The following is a 20,135-nucleotide window of genomic DNA, read 5'->3' on the forward strand; positions in this document are numbered from 1 at the left end:
TTCCATAATGATTCTTTAGTTGTGGACGCAACATCACCACACTCCCTCTCTTGCTATTGGTCCTCGTCTTTGTAACTCACTTTGATTTTTCACCTGAGTTGTTATATCAGTTTCTATATGAAAATATTGAGTAAACTACATGACAGTAGCTAAAGCAAGGGGCTATAGCAGCACACAAGTAGACTACAGATGCGTGCTGGGCCCGGCATGCCATGAGCTCGTGAAGTGAGCACCACTGAAGCGAAATTGGAGCCGGCGAGAAGCCTGGCGATCCAGCCGTTTTTTTGGGATCCAGCCTTTTTTTTTTTTAAATCTCCCTCCTGCTCCCCTCACAGACTCTGATACGGTAGCTTTTCTGAGGTCTGGATTGGATGCATGTAAAAACTGTCCCATTAGAGAGAATATCATAGCTCTGTATATGAAATTACGGAGCAACTCCTTATACCTAATAACATACCCTTTTCTCCCAGTACCTATTACTTTTCGTGGTTGTAAATGGAACAGTGCGTATTGGAAACTTGTTTAAGGTACGCCAGTATTTCTTCATTGATTAGTTGGGTGGGTCAAATTTGGTGCACAGAAGTATATTGTGCCATATCACAACTTGGTGTTGAACTCATGAGCGAGTTGCAAGATTTTCTACGTTTGAAGCGTGCCTATAAGCCTATCTATTTGGCAAGACAACTGTGTATGGCTGCATCTACTGTAGTAGGCTGCATCTCTGTCACGGGTGTCGTCGGGTAGAGATGACCAAAACGCAGCAGGAATGTGGATGCTCATCTTGATTATTTATTAAATAAAGTGAACACCAAAAAACAACAAAAATGAAGAACGACAGAAGACATTTTAACAGGCTATAATAACAACAGCAGTGCTAAAGACAACTACCCACCAAATCCCCAGGTGAAAACAAGCATCTAATATATGACTCCCAATCAGGAACAACGACGTACAGCTGTTCCTGATCGGGAGCCACACAAACCACACAGAAATAGACAGACTAGAAAACCATAGAAAACCAACACTAGAACATTTACTCAAACCCCAGACTACATAAACCAAACACCCCTTAAATAAACACACACAACCCCAACCATACAAAACAAGTACCCTTCTGCCACATCCTGACCAAATTATAATACAATTACTCCCTCTGCTGGTCAGGACGTGACAGTACCCCCCCCCAAAGGTGCACACCCCCAATGCACCTAAACAACCAAAAAATAAACCCCTAACTAAAGGGAGGGAAGGGAGGGTGGCTGCCGTCAACGACGGCTTTCTTGACTCCGGACAGTAGGCAGATTCACTCGGTTCCGGGCCGTAGGCAGACTCATTTGGTTCCGAGCTGTAGGCAGACTCACATAGTTCAAAGTTATAGTAAACTTCATTCTGATCCGGACCGCAGGCCGACTCACTCAGTTCAAAGTTATAGTCAGACTCACTCGGTTCCGGATCGCAGGCAGACTCACTCGGTTCCGGATCGCAGGCAGACTCACTCGGTTCCGGACCGTTGACAGATTCACTCAGTTCCGGATCGTTGACAGACTCAATCGGTTCCGGACTGCATGCAGACTCACTCGGTTCTGGACCGCAGGCAGACTAACTCGGTTCCAGACCGCAGGCAGACTCACTCGGTTCCGGACTGCATGCAGACTCACTCGGTTCCGGAATGTAGACCCATTCACCCCTCTCCGAACTGTGGGCCGTCTCACTCGGTTCTGCACAGTGGGCCGTCTCCCTTGGTTCCGAACTGTAGGCCGTCTCACTCGGTTCCGGGCTTAACACTCTTACCGGATACTCTGGACGGGGCACTGTTTCCGGACACTCGAGGCTGGGCTGACGCACTGGAAGCCTGATGCGTGGGACTGGTAGTGGAGGTACCAGCCTGGGGACACGCACCTCAGGGCTAGTGCGGGAAGCAGGAACCGGCCGAGTGGAACTGGTATTGCGCACTGGAAGCCTGATGCGTGGTGCTGGTACTGGAAGTGCCAGTCTGGGAACACGCACCTCATGGCTAGTGCGAGGAGCGGGAACAGGCTGAGTAGGACTAGGCTGACTCTCTGGAAGCCTGATGCGTGGTGCTGGTACTGGACGTGCCAGACTATGGGTTCACACTTCCGGGTCAGCCGTTGGTGTCGACATCACCTACAAACTATCATGGACCAAACACACCAAGACATTTGTTAAGAACGCCTATTCCCCCTCAGGAGACTGAAAAGATTTGGCATGGGTCCTCAGATCCTCAGAAAGTTCTACAGCTGCACCATTGAGAGCATCCTGACTGGTTGCATCATCGCCTGGTGTGGTAACTGCTCGCAATCCGATCGCAAGGCTCTACAGAGGGTAGTGCGTACGGCCCAGTACATCACTGGGGCCAATCTTCCTGCCATCCAGGACCTCTATACCAGGCGGTGTCAGAGGAAGGCCCTAAAAACTGTTGAAGATTCCAGCCACCCAATAGACTGTTCTCTCTACTACCGCATGGCAAGCGGTACCGGAGCGTCAAGTCTAGGTCCAAAAGGCTCCGTGATATTGACTCGGTACCGGTAACCCTTGTATATATCCTCATTATAGTTATTTTATTTTGTTAAATTTTTTATACTTTAGTTCATTTCATTTTGGGGGAAATATTTTCTTACTTATTGTACTTACAAAAATAAATGCTGGTTGTTGGTGTGAAAAGTGCCTTGCAATAGTATTTATCCCCCTTGGCGTTTTTCCTATTTTGTTGCATTACAACCTGTAATTTAAATTGATTTTTACTTGGATTTCATGTAATGGACATACACAAAATAGTCCAAATTGGTGAAGTGAAATGAAAAAAATTACTTGTTGAAAAAATATATAAAAAAAGAAAAACAGAAAAGTGGTGCGTTCATATGTATTCACCCCCTTCGCTTTGAAGCCCCTAAATAAGATCTGGTGCCACATAATTTAAGTGTCACATAATGTGTCACATGATCTTAGTATATATACACCTGTTCTGAAAGGCCCCAGAGTCTGCAACACCACTAAGCAAGGGGCACCACCAAGCAAGCAGCACCATGAAGACCAAGGAGCTCTCCAAACAGGTCAGGTGCAAAGTTGTGGAGAAATACAGATCAGGGTTGGGTTATAAAAAATATCCAAATTTGAACATCCCACGGAGCACCATTAAATCCATTATTAAAAAATGTAAATAATATGGCACCACAACAAACCTGCCTAGAGAGGACCGCACACCAAAACTCACGGACCAGGCAAGGAGGGCATTAATCAGAGAGGCAAGAAAGATACCAAAGCTAACCTTGAAGGAGCTGCAAAGCTCCATAGCGGAGATTTGAGCATCTGTCCATAGGACCACTTTAAGCCGTACACTCCACAGAGCTGGGCTTTACGGAAGTGTGGCCAGATAAAGGCCATTGCTTAAAGAAAAAAATAAGCAAACGTGTTTGGTGTTTGCCAAAAGGCATGTGGGAGACTCCCCAAACATATGGAAGAAGGTACTCTGGTCAGATGAGACTAAAATTGAGCTTTTTGGCCAGCAAGGAAATGCTATGTTTAGTGCAAACCCAACACCCCGAGAACACCATCCCCACAGTGAATCATGGTGGTAGTAGCATGATGTTGTGGGGATGTTTTTCATTGGCAGGGACTGGGAAACTGGTCAGAATTGAAGGAATGATGGATGGCGCTAAATACAGGGAAACTCTTGAGGGAAACCTGTTTCAGTCTTCCAGAGATTTGAGACTGGGATGGAGGTTCACCTTCCAGCAGGACAATGACCCTAAGCATACTGCTAAAGCAACACTTGAGTGGTTTAAGGGAAACATTTAAATGTCTTGGAATGACCTGGCCAAAGCTCAGACCTCAATCCAATTGAGAATCTGTGGAATGACTTAATGATTGCTGTACACCAGCGGAACCCATCCAACTTGAAGGAGCTGGAGCAGTTTTGTCTTGAAGAATGGGTAAAAATCCCAATGGCTAGATGTGCCAAGCTTATAGAGACATACCCCAAGAGACTTGCAGCTGTAATTGCTGCAAAAGGTGGCTCTATAAAGTATTGACTTTGGGGGGGGTGAATAGTTATGCACGCTCAAGTTTTCAGTTTTTTTGTCTTATTTCTTGTTTGTTTCACAATAAAAAATATTTAGCATCTTCAAAGTGGTAGGCATGTTGTGTAAATCAAATGATACAAACCCCCCAAAAATCAATTTTCATTCCTGTTTGTAAGGCAACAAAATAGGAAAAATGCCAAGGGGGCTGAATACTTTCACAAGCCACTGTAAGTACGCATTTCACGGTAAGGTCTACACTAGTTGTATCCGGCGAGCGTGACAAATACAATTTGATTTGTCATCATACCTGGATACAGGTTTAATTACACCTGATATAAGATCATTCACACACACACACCTCTCTCTCTCTCTCTCTCTCACTCTCTCTCTCTCTCTCTCTCTCTCTCTCTTTCTCCTCTAACTCCCTCCCTCTTTTTCTAACTCTCAGTTCTCCACATCTCTCTCTCTCTCTATGAAATAAACATTCTCTCTCTCGCTATGAAATAAACATAATTCTCTCTCTCTATGAAATAAACATAATTCTCTCTCCATCTTTCGCTCTCTGTCTCACTCTATGAAATAAACATTCTCTCTCTCTCTATGAAATAAACATAATTCTCTCTCCATCTTTCTCTCTCTCTCCATCGCTCTATGAAAAAAAACATTCTCTCTCTCTCTCGCTCTCTCTATGAAATAAACATAATTTTCTCTCTCTATGAAATAAACATAATTCTCTCTCCATCTTTCTTTCTCTCTCTCTCGCTCTCTCTATGAATGAAGGCCATTTTAACTGATAGCTAAAGTACATTTTGAAAAGTATATTTGCATAAGGTGCAATGCACAGTATACTGTTGTGCATAGCCTTTATTTAATGTAACACAGGGTGTTACCTTAGAATATAACCGACGAAACAATCGTTGCCTCAAGGAAAACAAAATAATAAAATAACTTTCAAAATCAGACATTCTGGCAGGCAGACTAGTGGTTGAAACAGTAACTAAGAAGTTGTCGGTCTGAACCCATCTAAAGGCCTTGTCAGTCTGAACCCATCTAAAGGTCTTGTCAGTCTGAACCCATCTGAACCCATCTAACGGTCGGCAGACATAGGAGTGGCAGGTAGACTAGCAGTTGAAACAGTAACTGAGAAGTTGTCGGTCTGAACCCATCTAAAGGCCTTGTCAGTCTAAACCAATGATGGAGTCGTCCACGAGATGACTCCATGTTTTTCTTTCAGTCTTTGAATGAATACAACGTCGCCCGGTTGGAATATTATCACTATTTTACGAGAAAAATCGCATAAAAATTGATTTTAAACAGCGTTTGACATGCTTCGAAGTACGGTAATGGAATATTTTGAAATGTTTTGTCACGAAATGCGCTCGCGCGTCACCCTTCGGATACTAACCTGAACGCACGAACAAAACGTAGCTATTGGAATATAACTATGGATTATTTGGAACCAAAACAACATTTGTTGTTGAAGTAGAAGTCCTGGGAGTGCATTCTGATGAAGAACAGCAAAGGTAATCCAATTTTTCTTATAGTAAATCTGAGTTTGGTGAGGGCCAAACTTGGTGGGTGTCAAATTAGCTAGCTGTGATGGCCGGGCTATCTACTCAGAATATTGCAAAATGTGCTTTCGCCGAAAAGCTATTTTAAAAACTGACACCGCGATTGCATAAAGGAGTTCTGTATCTATAATTCTTAAAATAATTGTTATGTATTTTGTGAACGTTAATCGTGAGTAATTTAGTAAATTCACCGGAAGTTTGCGGTGGGTATGCTAATTTTGAACATCACATGCTAATGTACAAAGCTGATTTTTTATATAAATATGAACTTGATTGAACAAAACATGCATGTATTGTTTAACATAATGTCCTAGGAGTGTCATCTGATGAAGATCATCAAAGGTTAGTGCTGCATTTAGCTGTGGTTTTGTTTTTTGTGACATTATATGCTAGCTTGAAAAATGGGTGTGTGATTATTTCTGGCTGGGTACTCTCCTGACATAATCTAATGTTTTGCTTTCGCTGTAAAGCCTTTTTGAAATCGGACAATGTGGTTAGATAAAGGAAAGTCATGTCTTTAAAATGGTGTAAAATAGTCATATGTTTGAAAAATTGAAGTTTTTGGATTTTTTAGGTATTTGTAATTCGCGCCACGCTCTACCATTGGATATTGGTGAGGCGTTCCGCTAGCGGAACATCTAGATATAAGAGGTTTTAAAACAGCCTCAAAACATCACTGACCCCCTCCATATTTCACCGTGGGTATAAGGTGCCTCTCCTTGTATGCATCTCTGTTTCGACACCAAACATGCCGATGCTGTATCTGAACAAAACAAAACGTTCAATTTTGGTCTCATCTGACCAGAGCACCTTCTTCCAGTCATAATTTAAATAATGTTTGGCAAACTCCAAGAGCTTGCGTCTGTGTCTTGGGTTCAGAAAGGGCTTTCTTCTGGCAACCCTTCCAAAGAGCCTGTGGTTGTGGAGGTGGCGTCAGATGGTGCTTTTTGAAACCTGGTGACCCCCAAGATGCCTCCAAGGCCTGTAATTCTTTCACAGAGATTCTTGGGGATTTTGTTGCTTCTCTCATCATCCTCCTCCCTATCCTGGGTGGCAAAATGCATTTGCATCCTCTACCCGTGAGGTTTTCAACTGTTCCATATCTTTTGAATGTTTTATAATTTTTATAATTGCCCTGACAGAGCTCAGTGGTATATTCAATCGTTTGTGGATCTTCTTGTAGCCATTACCAGATTTATGAAGGTCTACGACCATCTGTCCCTTTTTGAACTGCCAGTTCTTTTGTTTTCTTCATGGTGTTGGATGACAAAGGGATATTGCATGAGTGTTACCTCATTTTTATGCCCTGGTGAAACAGGAAGTGATGTAATGGCTCAATATAGTTTCTTAAGACTTAGATACACTTAAATAAGTGGAATTTAATTTCTGGTGTCATTTTGGTAGATGTTATTTACAGTAATCTGTAGGGGTGCCATTAATTGTGACACCTTGATTTAGAGGACATTGATTTTTAATTAATTACATCAATAAATTATTTTGGTGGGTACCGTTGAAACATTAATAAAGTACAGTATTTCTCATATGTTGGTATTTTGAGTTTATCTCTGTAATTATATTGTTTATATATTTTTTAAGTATTGTTTGTGCATTGCCAGTCAGGGGTGCCAGTATTTTTGGAGCCCACTGTGGCCTTTCTTGAAATACTGCATCAATTCTCAGCAGGAATACAATTATACACATTTTCAATATATTTTTTCCTTTTTCTACGCTTGAGAAGCAGTTCCTTATAATATTCCACCACTTGGCACTGTGCATATGCATGGTCATGGCTGTGCTTATATATATACGCACACTCAAGCAAACATATTCATAAATCTCACACTTTACGTGGAAATGATCCTTCGTGTGGTTAACCCACAGATTTGTGCTTACCCATGATTGATAAATGATACCCCTTGTTCATGTTGTATTGAAATGATGACTTCTATAGGACAAATTGGCAATAAGTATCTGAAAAGTGGGAAAGGTACTCATGGAAAAGATCAACTGCCCTGGTTAGGTGACTCCTTAAGGCAACTAACTGCCCTGGTTAGGTGACTCCTTAAGGCAACTAACTGCCCTGGTTAGGTGACTCCTTAAGGCAACTAACTGCCCTGGTTAGGCGACTCCTTAAGGCAACTAACTGCCCTGGTTAGGTGACTCCGTAAGGCAACTAAGTGCCCTGGTTAGGTGACTCCTTAAGGCAACTAACTGCCCTGGTTAGGTGACTCCTTAAGGCAACTAACTGCCCTGGTTAGGTGACTCCTTAAGGCAACTAACTGCCCTGGTTAGGTGACTACTTAAGGCAACTAACTGCCCTGGTTAGGTGACTCCGTAAGGCAACTAACTGCCCTGGTTAGGCGACTCCTTAAGGCAACTAACTGCTCTGGTTAGGTGACTCCGTAAGGCAACTAACTGCCCTGGTTAGGTGACTCCTTAAGGCAACTAACTGCCCTGGTTAGGCGACTCCGTAAGGCAACTAACTGCCCTGGTTAGGTGACTCCGTAATTAATGAAACAAAGCTTTCAACATTTTTGTAAAAGTCGGAATATTATCGATTTGCACCGTGAAATGTTGCGGTTAAGGATATTAGTGTTGCCATAGACAGCTATTACACAAGGGCTATCTTATATGCTAAAGGTAATAGTGATATGGAAGCGAATAGAAAACTGGATAAAACTGCAGGGTAAAGATTTAAGAGTACAGTGAGTGAGTTTAAGGGGGGGGGTTCAACAATGTATTCATACAATATATTGAGGAAGTTGCCAGGAATTTTAATCAGAGATCAGAGTCGGTACTGTTGAACATGATGGAGCCAATAGCTTCAAGGGAAGTTAAGGAAGTAGGTCATGCAGACGTGTTGAAAATAATGAATAACTTCAAAACCACCTATTCAATAGACATTTAATTTAGACGCAGTATTTTAAAAGATATCCAGTAGCATGCTAGCCAAGCCTCTCACCCAGCTGATAAATCTGTGATTAAGAACTACACCGTTTGGAAATGTCACTGGTAACACCCATTTTTTAATCGGGTGAAGTCGACCACGCATGTAACTATAGCCTGATTAGCATTCTCCCAGATCTATCAAAAGGATTGGAGAAAGTTGTTGCAGAGCAATTAATGGCCTACTTTGAGAATCAATTTCTGCATTCACAGTAATTTGGCTTTAGACATAAACACTCAACAGCAACAGCTAACTGTTTTCTGATAGATCGTTTTAAATGTTCATTGGACAAAGGAAATGTGGTTGGTGCTATTTTTCTCAATTTAAGCAAAGCTTTTGATATCGTTAATCACAGCATACTGGTCTCAAGCGAGATCAAGATGGCGCCGGAGGGTTCTTATCCAACCGTGCTATTTGAAAAAAATCAAAATAATTTAAACGCATTTTTCGTAACTTGTTTTGTACATAATGTTGCTGCTACCGTCTCTTATGACCGAAAAGAGTTTCTGGACATCAGAACTGGGATTACTCACCTGGAACTGGACGAGGAGTTCTTCTTCAATGAGTTGGATGCGAGGGATATATTACAGACGCCCGAGGCACAGATCTCCATTATTTGCTGGAAAAGGAAACTTAGGTTTTTGCGGAAAGAGATCAGGATGCCTTGTGAGGATCAGGCGACGAGTGGCTAATCTGCCCTTGCCTTCCATTCTGCTAGCTAACGTGCAATCGCTGGAAAATAAACGGGACAAACTGAAAGCACGTATACAAATCAGCCGGGCTAGACAATCTGGACCCTCTCTTTCTAAAATTATCTGCCGAAATTGTTGCAACCCCTATTACTAGCCTGTTCAACCTCTCTTTCGTATCGTCTGAGATTCCCAAAGATTGGAAAGCTGCCACGGTCATCCCCCTCTTCAAAGGGGGTGACACTCTAGACCCAAACTGCTACAGACCTATATCTATCCTACCCTGTCTTTCTAAGGTCTTTGAAAGCCAAGTTAACAAACAGATCACCAACCATTTCGAATGCCACCATACCTTCTCCGCGATGCAATCTGGTGCACCTCAGCCACGCTCAAGGTCCTAAACGACATCATAACCGCCATCGATAAGAGACATTACTGTGCAGCCATATTCATCTACCTGGCCAAGGCTTTTGACTCTGTCAATCACAACATTCTTATTGGCAGACTCGACAGCCTTGGTTTCTCAAATGATTGCCTCGCCTGGTTCACCAACTACTTCTCTGATAGAGTTCAGTGTGCCAAATCAGAGGGCCTGTTGTCCGGACCTCTGGCAGTCTCTATGGGTGTGCCACAGAGTTCAATTCTCGGGCCAACTCTCTTCTCTGTATACAGACTCTCTTCTCTGTATACATCAATGATGTTGCTCTTGCTGCTGGTAATTCTCTGATCCACCTCTACGCAGACGACACCATTCTGTATACTTCTGGCCCCTCTTTGGACACTGTGTTAACTAACCTCCAGACGAGCTTCAATGCCATACAACTCTCCTTCCGTAGCCTCCAACTGCTCTTAAACGCAAGTAAAACTAAATGCATGCTATTCAATCAATCACTGCCTGCACCTGCTCGCCCGTCCAGCATCACTACTCTGGACGGCTCTGACTTAGAATACGTGGACAACTACAAATACCTGGGTGTCTGGTTAGACTGTAAACTCTCCTTCCAGACTCACATTAAGCATCTCCAATCCCAAATTAAATCTGGAATCGGCTTCCTATATCGCAACAAAGCATCCTTCACTCATGCTGCCAAACATACCCTCTTAAAACTGACCATCCTACCGATCCTCGACTTCGGTGATGTCGTCTATAAAATAGCCTCCAACACTCTACTCAACAAACTGGATGCAGTCTATCTCAGTGCCATCCGTTTTGTCACCAAAGCCCTATACACTACCCACCATTGCGACCTGTACGCTCTCGTTGGCTAGCCCTCGCTTCATACTCGTCGCCAAACCCACTGCCTACAGGTTATCTACAAGTCTCTGCTAGGTAAAGCCCCGCCTTATCTCAGCTCACTGGTCACCATAGCAGCACCCACTCGTAGCATGCGCTCCAGCAGGTATATCTCTCTGGTCACCCCAAAGCCAATTCCTCCTTTGGTCGTCTTTCCTTCCAGTTCTCTGCTGCCAATGACTGGAATGAACTGCAAAAATCTCTGAAGCTGGAGACTCATATCTCCCTCACTAGCTTTTAGCACCAGCTGTCAGAGCAACTCACAGATCACTGCACCTGTACATAGCCCATCTGTAAACAGCCCATCTATCTACCTACCTCATCCCCATAATGTATTTATTTATTTATCTTGCTCCTTTGCACCCCAGTATCTCTACTTGCACATTCATATTCTGCACATCTACCATTCCAGTGTTTGATTGCTATATTGTAATTACTTCGCCACCATGGCCTATTTATTGCCTTATTAACTTACCTCATTTGCACTCACTGTATATAGACTTTTTGTTTTCTTTTGTTCTACTGTATTATTGACTGTATGTTTTGTTTATTCCATGTGTAACTCTGTTGTTGTATGTGTCAAATTGCTATGCTTTATCTTGGCCAGATCGCAGTTGTAAATGAGAACTTGTTCTCAACTAGCCTACCTGGTTAAATAAAGGTGGAATAAAAAATTAAATTAAATATCCTACCAACGGGACATTAAAAACTGTAATATCTTATGTTTTACCAAGACGTGGTTAATACACTCTATCGTCAGGACAGAATAGCAGCCTCTGGTAAGGCACGGGGCGGGGGCCTATCCATATTTGTAAACAATAGCTGGTGCACGATATCTAAGGAAGTCTCTAGGTTTTGTTCGCCTAAGGTAGAGTATCTCATGATAAGCTGTAGACAACACTATCTACCTAGAGAGTTTTCATCTGTATTTTTTGTAGCTGTCTACATACCACCACAGACCGAGGCTGGCACTAAAATCTCACTCAATGAGTTGTAAACATTGAAGCAGGAAGCACCAGTGACTCAGTCAACAAAAAAGTGGTCAGATGAAGCAGATGCTAAACTACAGAACTGTTTTGCTAGCACAGACTGGAATATGTTCCGGGATTTTTCCGATGGCATTTAGGAGTAATTACCTCAACTACCTCGACCCCATTGCCACCGCACATTGACATGTTAACTCTAAACCGGTACCCCCTGTATATAGCCTCCACATTGACTCTGTACCGTAATACCCTGTATATAGCCTCCACATTGACTCTGTACCGTAATACCCTGTATATAGCCCCGCTATTGTTATTTACTGCTGCTCTTTAATTATTTGTTTTTATTATCTCTTACTTTTTTAGATATTTTCTTAAAACTGCATTGTTGGTTAATAATTAAGTAAGTAAGCATTTCACTGTAAGGTATGCGCCTGTTGTATGTGACAAATAAATTGTGATTTGATTTGATATGTGTTTTCTGAATATAAGCAAGTGATGTCTGCTAAATAATAAAGTTGATGGCACAGTCATATTGACTCGACACCTACAAAAAGCTGAGTGACTCAGTCATATCGACTCGACACCTACCTAAAGCTGAGTGACTCACTCATTCATGGCTTTAGATCAAAATAATTATGTACCAACATTATTTCTGATAGTCTTTAATAAATACATGTTTTGGTTATCCTGACCTGGACACCATGTATAGTCTCGAAAAGGAAAAATGTTACCACAGTCTCTTGCGCATGTCATTTTCCATATGGATCCATAACTAATTACTTTTGTAATAATGAATTACAGAAATAATTGAAACAAAGTGGGCTAATGAAGGTAAACAAATTGTTGCTTACTCATTTACATTTACATTTAAGTCATTTAGCAGACGCTCTTATCCAGAGCGACTTACAAATTGGTGCATTCACCTTATAATATCCAGTGGAACAACCACTTTACAATAGTGCATCTAAATCTTTTAAGGGGGGGTTAGAAGGATTACTTTATCCTATCCCAGGTATTCCTTAAAGAGGTGGGGTTTCAGGTGTCTCCGGAAGGTGGTGATTGACTCCGCTGTCCTGGCGTCGTGAGGGAGCTTGTTCCACCATTGGGGTGCCAGAGCAGCGAACAGTTTTGACTGGGCTGAGCGGGAACTGTGCTTCCTCAGAGGTAGGGAGGCGAGCAGGCCAGAGGTGGATGAACGCAGTGCCCTTGTTTGGGTGTAGGGCCTGATCAGAGCCTGAAGGTACGGAGGTGCCGTTCCCCTCACAGCTCCATAGGCAAGCACCATGGTCTTGTAGCGGATGCGAGCTTCGACTGGAAGCCAGTGGAGAGAGCGGATGAGCGGGGTGACGTGAGAGAACTTGGGAAGGTTGAACACCAGACGGGCTGCGGCGTTCTGGATGAGTTGTAGGGGTTTAATGGCACAAGCAGGGAGCCCAGCCAACAACGAGTTGCAGTAATCCAGACGGGAGATGACAAGTGCCTGGATTAGGACCTGCGCCGCTTCCTGTGTGAGGCAGGGTCGTACTCTGCGAATGTTGTAGAGCATGAACCTACAGGATCGGGTCACCGCCTTGATGTTAGAAATTACTCTTTTAAAATGAATGGAAAATTAAAATGAATGGAAGAGGCAAGTGGAAGGGGGAAAAGACAGTATTCAGAGGTCAAGACAGCGCTGCTCTGAGACAAGCATGGGGACTGGTCTTGATAAATCAATGAGATTTTTATTTTCACTGAATCTCCATTTGGGTATTGGTTAGACTACAATTAGGGTGTGGAAATGTCTCTTAGTTAGGTTGGCTGTATCACAACCGGCCGTGATTGGGAGTCCCATAGGGCGGCACACAATTGGCCCAGCGTCATCCAGGTTTGGCTGGTGTAGGCCATCATTGTAAATAACAATTTGATCTTAAAACCTGTTAGGGCTAGGGGGCAGTATTTGCACGGCTGGATAAAAAAAATGTACCCGATTTAATCTGGTTACTAATCCTACCCAGTAACTAGAATATGCATATACTTATTATATATGGATAGAAAACACTCTAAAGATTCTAAAACTGTTTGAATGGTGTCTGTGAGTATAACAGAACTCATTTGGCAGGCAAAACCCTGAGACATTTTCTGACAGGAAGTGGATACCTGATGTGTTGTATTACCTTTAAACCTATCCCATTGAAAAACACAGGGGCTGAGGAATATTTTGGCACTTCCTATTGCTTCCACTAGATGTCACCAGCCTTTACAAAGTGTTTTGAGTCTTCTGGAGGGAGATCTGACCGAACAAGAGCCATGGAACGATGATGGCCCATTAGACACCTGGCGCGCGAGTTCATGTTGGGTACCCTCGTTCCAATACGTTATAAAAGAGTATGCATTCGTCCACCTTGAATATTATTCATGTTCTGGTTAAAAAAGGCCCTAATGATTTATGCTATACAACGTTTGACATGTTTGAACGAACGTAAATATATTTTTTCCCCTCGTTCATGACGAGAAATCCGGCTGGCTTAGATCATGTGCTAACAAGACGGAGATTTTTGGACATAAATGATGAGCTTTTTTGAACAAAACTACATTCGTTATGGACCTGTGATACCTGGAAGTGACATCTGATGAAGAGAATCAAAGGTAATGGATTATTTACATAGTATTTTCGATTTTAGATCTCCCCAACATGACGTCTAGTCTGTATCGCAACGCGTATTTTTCTGGGCGCAGTGCTCAGATTATTGCAAAGTGTGATTTCCCAGTAAGGTTATTTTTAAATCTGGCAAGTTGATTGCGTTCAAGAGATGTAAATCTATAATTCTTTAAATGACAATATAATATTTTACCAATGTTTTCTAATTTTAATTATTTAATTTGTGACGCTGACTTGACTGCCGGGTTATTGGAGGGAAACGATTTCCTCAACATCAATGCCATAGTAAAACGCTGTTTTTGGATATAAATATGAACTTGATAGAACTAAAAATGCATGCATTGTCTAACATAATGTCCTAGGAGTGTCATCTGATGGAGATTGTAAAAGGTTAGTGCATCATTTTAGCTGGTTTTATGGTTTTGGTGACCCTGTCTTTGACTTGACAAAACATTACACACAACTCTTGTAAATGTACTGTCCTAACATACTCTAAATTTATGCTTTCGCCGTAAAACCTTTTTTAAATCGTAAAACGTGGTTAGATTAAGGAGATGTTTATCTTTCAAAGGGTGTAAAATAGTTGTATGTTTGAAAAATTTGAATTTTGACATTTATTTGGATTCAAATTTGCCGCTCTTGAAATGCACCTGCTGTTGATGGAGTGCACCACGGGTGGGACGCTAGCGTCCCACCTAGCCCATAGAGGTTAACTGACTTGCCTAGTTAAATAAAGTTCACATTGTACTGTGCCATATATTCCTAACGGAAACCCTGGTGATTTCGTTTTTCGTTTGTGTAGGCAAGTCAATTAAGATCAAATTGTTTTTCGTTTTTCTTGGAATAGAAACAACACAATATCAATCAAATGAATTAAGCAACATTTCGTAAAATCAATCCCATATACTATGTTCTTACAAAAAAAAGGTTTTAATTTCTCTAGTACAGCCAATATCTTTCTGTTATTTGAAAACAAAATAATCTCCAAAATATCGTTAATGTTTTCAAACACTTGTTTTTCACAAGGGCTATTAGCAGGACAATAGACACAATGTGGTCCCAAAAACACCTCTCTGACATAGGGTCCAGCATATCTCTTGATGATGATCGGGCTCAGGGCGACACGGGCTGCTTTACATAATTAAAGAGTTGTGTTGAGTTGAGTTGAAGCGAGGCCGCATTCATGTGAAGCAGTATGTTCTTTACTTGCCTTGTGAGTCGAGCTGACCATCTAGAAGTTGCTAGTTATCTGTATATTGATTCCTGCATCAATGCCCATTCATTGTACTGTGGTAAGTGTGTTAGGATAAAGGATAAAGGCAGGATGTTGGGCCTTCGGGGGGAGGAGTCCTAGCTAGACGCGGGAGTGGTATAGTCTTTTGACCATACAGACATGTATATGTCAAGTAATCTATGATTTTAAGTTGATTGGATAATAATTTTTTGTTAGTTATAAGAAGAATAAACCTTTTTGTTGTGCCACATCCCTGGATCTCATCGAATGTTTTTTCAGTTTTGGAACTTCGTATGTGGACTGTTTGCGTCCGGTTTGGGCAGTGGCAAGAAGAAGCCACTACACCAGCAGTCTATTTATTTAAGCATTATTTTTAGCATTATTAGGCATTATTATTATTATTATTATTATTATTATTATTATTATTACAGTATTGTAGACTACTGTACCTGTTCATTTTCCTGGGCTTTCGCTTTCGGCGTAACACAGGCATCTGATGATAGTGTTTGCGAATAGCACTGTCCGTGACCAAAAGCCCCAAGTCTACCAGTATTTGTGAAATGTCTCCAGTAGATTTTCCATTCCTCCTGAAAAGCCCTAATGTGCTCACTGAAATGAATAGAGATGCCGGTCATGGTGCTACAGTATGTTGTTACAGCATAATCAAAGTGAGGACAAACGGTGATCTGCTGTATACTTCTGGCCTATTTGTAACCTGAAAGTCACACCATTCCAGTACTCCTCACCTCGCCGCAAACTCCACCCTTAACACAGTTACCGTTCAAAAACAAGCTGTTTATCTAAAAAAAAAAACATGACATCGCGACCAAAAGAGAACAGACAAAATGGACATCGTTTTCATCTAGCCAGCTTCTTTCTATGGTGCTACCCAATCGCTCACTTTCGGTTATTTGAAAACAAAATCATCTCCAAAATATTGTTATTTTTTTTAAAACAAGCCATAGAAAGTTGGTTGCAATTTCAGGTTAATCCACCAGAAAAGACACAACAAATAATTTTACATTTCAGTCATTTAGCAGACAGTCTTATCCAGAGCAACTTACAGTAGTGAATGCATACATTTCATACATTTTTTCTCCGTAGTGGTCCCCCGTTGGAATCGAACCCACAACCCTGGCGTTGCAAACACCATGCTCTACCAACTGAGCCACAAATATACTAATTGATTTTAAAAAATTATTTATCAATTGGAACCTTTAACAAGTGAAAAGTATTATTATTATTATTATTATTATACCCTGCATTTTAATTATATAAAAGCCCCTTAGATATTCTGTGCTTTTATTTACAGTAGTGATGGACATCTGGAGGCATTTTGTTAAATAAAGGTTATATTTATATTTTTAAAAACTCATCAAGCGAGAGCATCGTTTTCTTAGCAAGGGAGGATAATTCTCCACCTGGACGGACTCTGAGAGGATCATGTACAAATGCAATGATATCCTTGGGCATACTGTAGTCTTCAAATCTGGTGGAGAAGTTGTCCCTCAGCTGCTTGATGAAATCTTCCATCACTTCTGTGACAATACTGCGGCCTGTCATTTCTTCAGTGTGCTGAAGTGCAGTATCCTTCCAGATGACAAGTCCAAACCGAACAACTCAAGCTTCCTAGTAAAGGCATCAAATTTCTCCACTTTTTCCGCGACTGTTTCCTTGTAAGTGCAGATTTAACCGGTTTAAGGTACAGAATATGTCCGCAGAAAAAGCTGTGTGTGCAGCTTGCAGTTAATGATTCAATGTTTCTGCGTCGGGCCTCTATATGAGGCGGGAAGGCCACTGAAAGGTCTATGCATAGATTCATAATTAGTCTGAGATTTAATTATTTGCAAACAGCGATATTTTCATTGCAAATAAAACACCCTGGCTTGGCATTGGGAAAAGATGGAGAGATGAACGCATATCTCTCTGTACATTGTTCTCTGAAACTTTGATTTTCATTATCCACCGATCATCTTGATACTTTTTGAGAGCGACATTTTAACTTGCTATCAAGCAAATTGTTCTGAACAAATGTTGATGTTAAAAAAAGTATCGTAGCCTACAGTAGACTACGTAGAACTGTTTTTCAATCAACGCACAGAGAAATAGACAAAAATAATAATTGAATAGAGACTTAGTGATTTTATGAGCGTAATTGTGACGATCGTCAAAATGAGTAGACCAAGGTGCAGCGTGGAAAGTGCTCATATTTATATTTATTGTAACTCAGAACACTCAAACAAAATAACAAACCAAGGAAAAACTAACGTCACGTTCTGCAGGCTTCACTGAGCTGTACAAAAACAAGATCCCACACAGAAGGAGGGAAAAAGGGCTGCCTAAATATGATTCCCAATCAGAGACAACGATAGACAGCTGCCTCTGATTAGGAACCATACTCGGCTAAACACAAAGAAATAGAAAACATAGAATCCCACATCACACCCTGACCTAACCCAAAAAATAGAAAATAAACAGCAATCTAAGGTCAGGGCGTGACAGTAATCAGATCAAACTTATTATCTTAATGTCACTGATTTTATTATGTACTAATCACGTGTAAACATGTTACATTTGTAGTTTAGGCCAATTAATTGTGTTAATATTATATACTTATTATGTTCTGGCCCGCCGTCATCCAATTGTTATAATAGGATTTGAAGTAATAGCCTACCCGGGTGTGGTCAACTATTTCAGCGCTGCTCTGAGACAAGCATGGGGACTGGTCTGAATAAATCAATTCGATTTGTATTTTCACTGAATCTCCGTTTGGGTATTGGTTAGACTACAATCAGACTGTGGAAACGGTCACGTTGTACAGCGACATATTTTCCCAACGGAAACCCTGAGGGTTTATTTATTTATTTTACTTTTATTATTATTATTTTATTTTATTGGAATAGAAACACCATAATATTAATCAAATGAATAAAGCTACATTTAAAATCAATCCCATATACTATGTTCTTACAAAAAAAGGTTTTAAATTCTCTAGTAATATTATAAAAAGTCAACTGCTTCTCAAAGATGTCCTCTGGTGATCAAACTAGCACTAACTAGCATTAATGGCAACAATGTCTGACAATTAAATAGAATTCCCACTAGGTGTGATGCCGTATGACGCAACTTTTACAGGAATAACCACTGTAGTGTTGGCCAATTAATCAAATTGATTTATTCAGTGATAAGATCACTGGCAAATATCCGCCAATAATGCACTTCACTCAAACAAAGACATCAGAATAGGTCATTCTTGAAAATACTGGACTATGTAAAAAAAAATTTAAAAATAAAAAAAATAACAGATCAATGAAAAATAGAAAAACAACAGTCGAACAGGGAGAAATGTGTACAAAAAAAACTAACAAGAACTGCTTGCCTGTCTGTCTTTGAGAGAGAAATGAAATAGATGAGAGAGGGACTGAGAGAGAGATTAAATGAGTGAGGGGAAATGATAGACGGGAGCCAGAGAGGCACGCTACAGCAAGCCAACACAGGCTCCGGGATGGTGCTAGCAGAGCATCTGCTGACCCAACCCGCATGGCACAATTCCTCAGAGAATGAGAGATGCAAACAAGTCACACAAAAAAATGGTGGCGTGCAGATTATCACCCCCAATCTTTTTAACTCTGATCCTCCTTAGCTCCTATATGTCAACAAACGGACTAACATGGGATAGAAAGAATAGAAAGAGAGATTTCTATTGCTATTGTTATTGCTATTTCTATTGCTATTACTCGCTGTGTAAAAAGGCAGATCACAACTGACAAATAAAGTTGAAGCGTGTTCGTCAGACGTTTTGCGTACTTACATGTTGGAGTTTTTCCACTCAAAGTCCTTCAGGTCTTTGAGGAAGCGTGTGACATGTTTAATTGGTTAGGTTGGTTGGTTGGTTAATTTGTTAATTGGGTTAATTGGCAATGGCTTCCTCTGAATGACCTTTCCGGTCTTGCGGGCTCACTCTTGCTTTTGCTGTGCATTGGGTTCCTTCAAGGTTTATTCAAACCAGGAACCTAAACAACCCAACATAGATTAAATGAAATCCGTTCGAGGCATAACAAAAAAAAATAAGAATAAGAAATATCATTGTAACTAACAGATGCTAAATGTAAGTGTTGGATCAATGAATGTGCAATGCTTTCATCTGTATCAGCTCCAAGGTTGCAGACTCCTCGTATTCTATGTTAAAAACACACGACGTGCTGAAGAGCACAGAGAGGGCAGCAGCAAAGTTGGACTCACTGTCCAAAACACAGACCACTCTGACCTTGATCGACACCATCCATATTGAGGAACCAAATAGAATATTTCCTTAAATACACAAAAGTAAGTGTGTTAGTGTATACTTACTAGATATCTCTAGATAGGTACCACAATACAATATTTTTCTATATATTTATTAAATCAAATAATTGTATTACCAAGCATGATCAGCCTTGGTGTGTTTGGCAAAGGAATTTGCGCATCATCCCGAGTTCCAGTGACCTTAAATCACAAAAAAACTAAAATATTTGAATCATGTAATAGTATAAACACCATTAATCATTTATAAAGTTTATAAGTATAAAAACACTATTCCTTACATCTGCCAAGAGGAACAGAGGTTTGTCCTTCTCTTTGAAGTGGGTCATCAACAAAAGAATGGCAGCAGTGGCTGTTAGATCGTCGTTGCCTCAGACGTAACCGTCGATTTCATTCAGCAGGCGCTGGATATCTCTCCTCCACTTGGCTTTAAA

This window comes from Salmo salar, chromosome ssa27, assembly GCF_905237065.1.
Source record: "Salmo salar chromosome ssa27, Ssal_v3.1, whole genome shotgun sequence".
Classification (NCBI taxonomy): domain Eukaryota; kingdom Metazoa; phylum Chordata; class Actinopteri; order Salmoniformes; family Salmonidae; genus Salmo; species Salmo salar.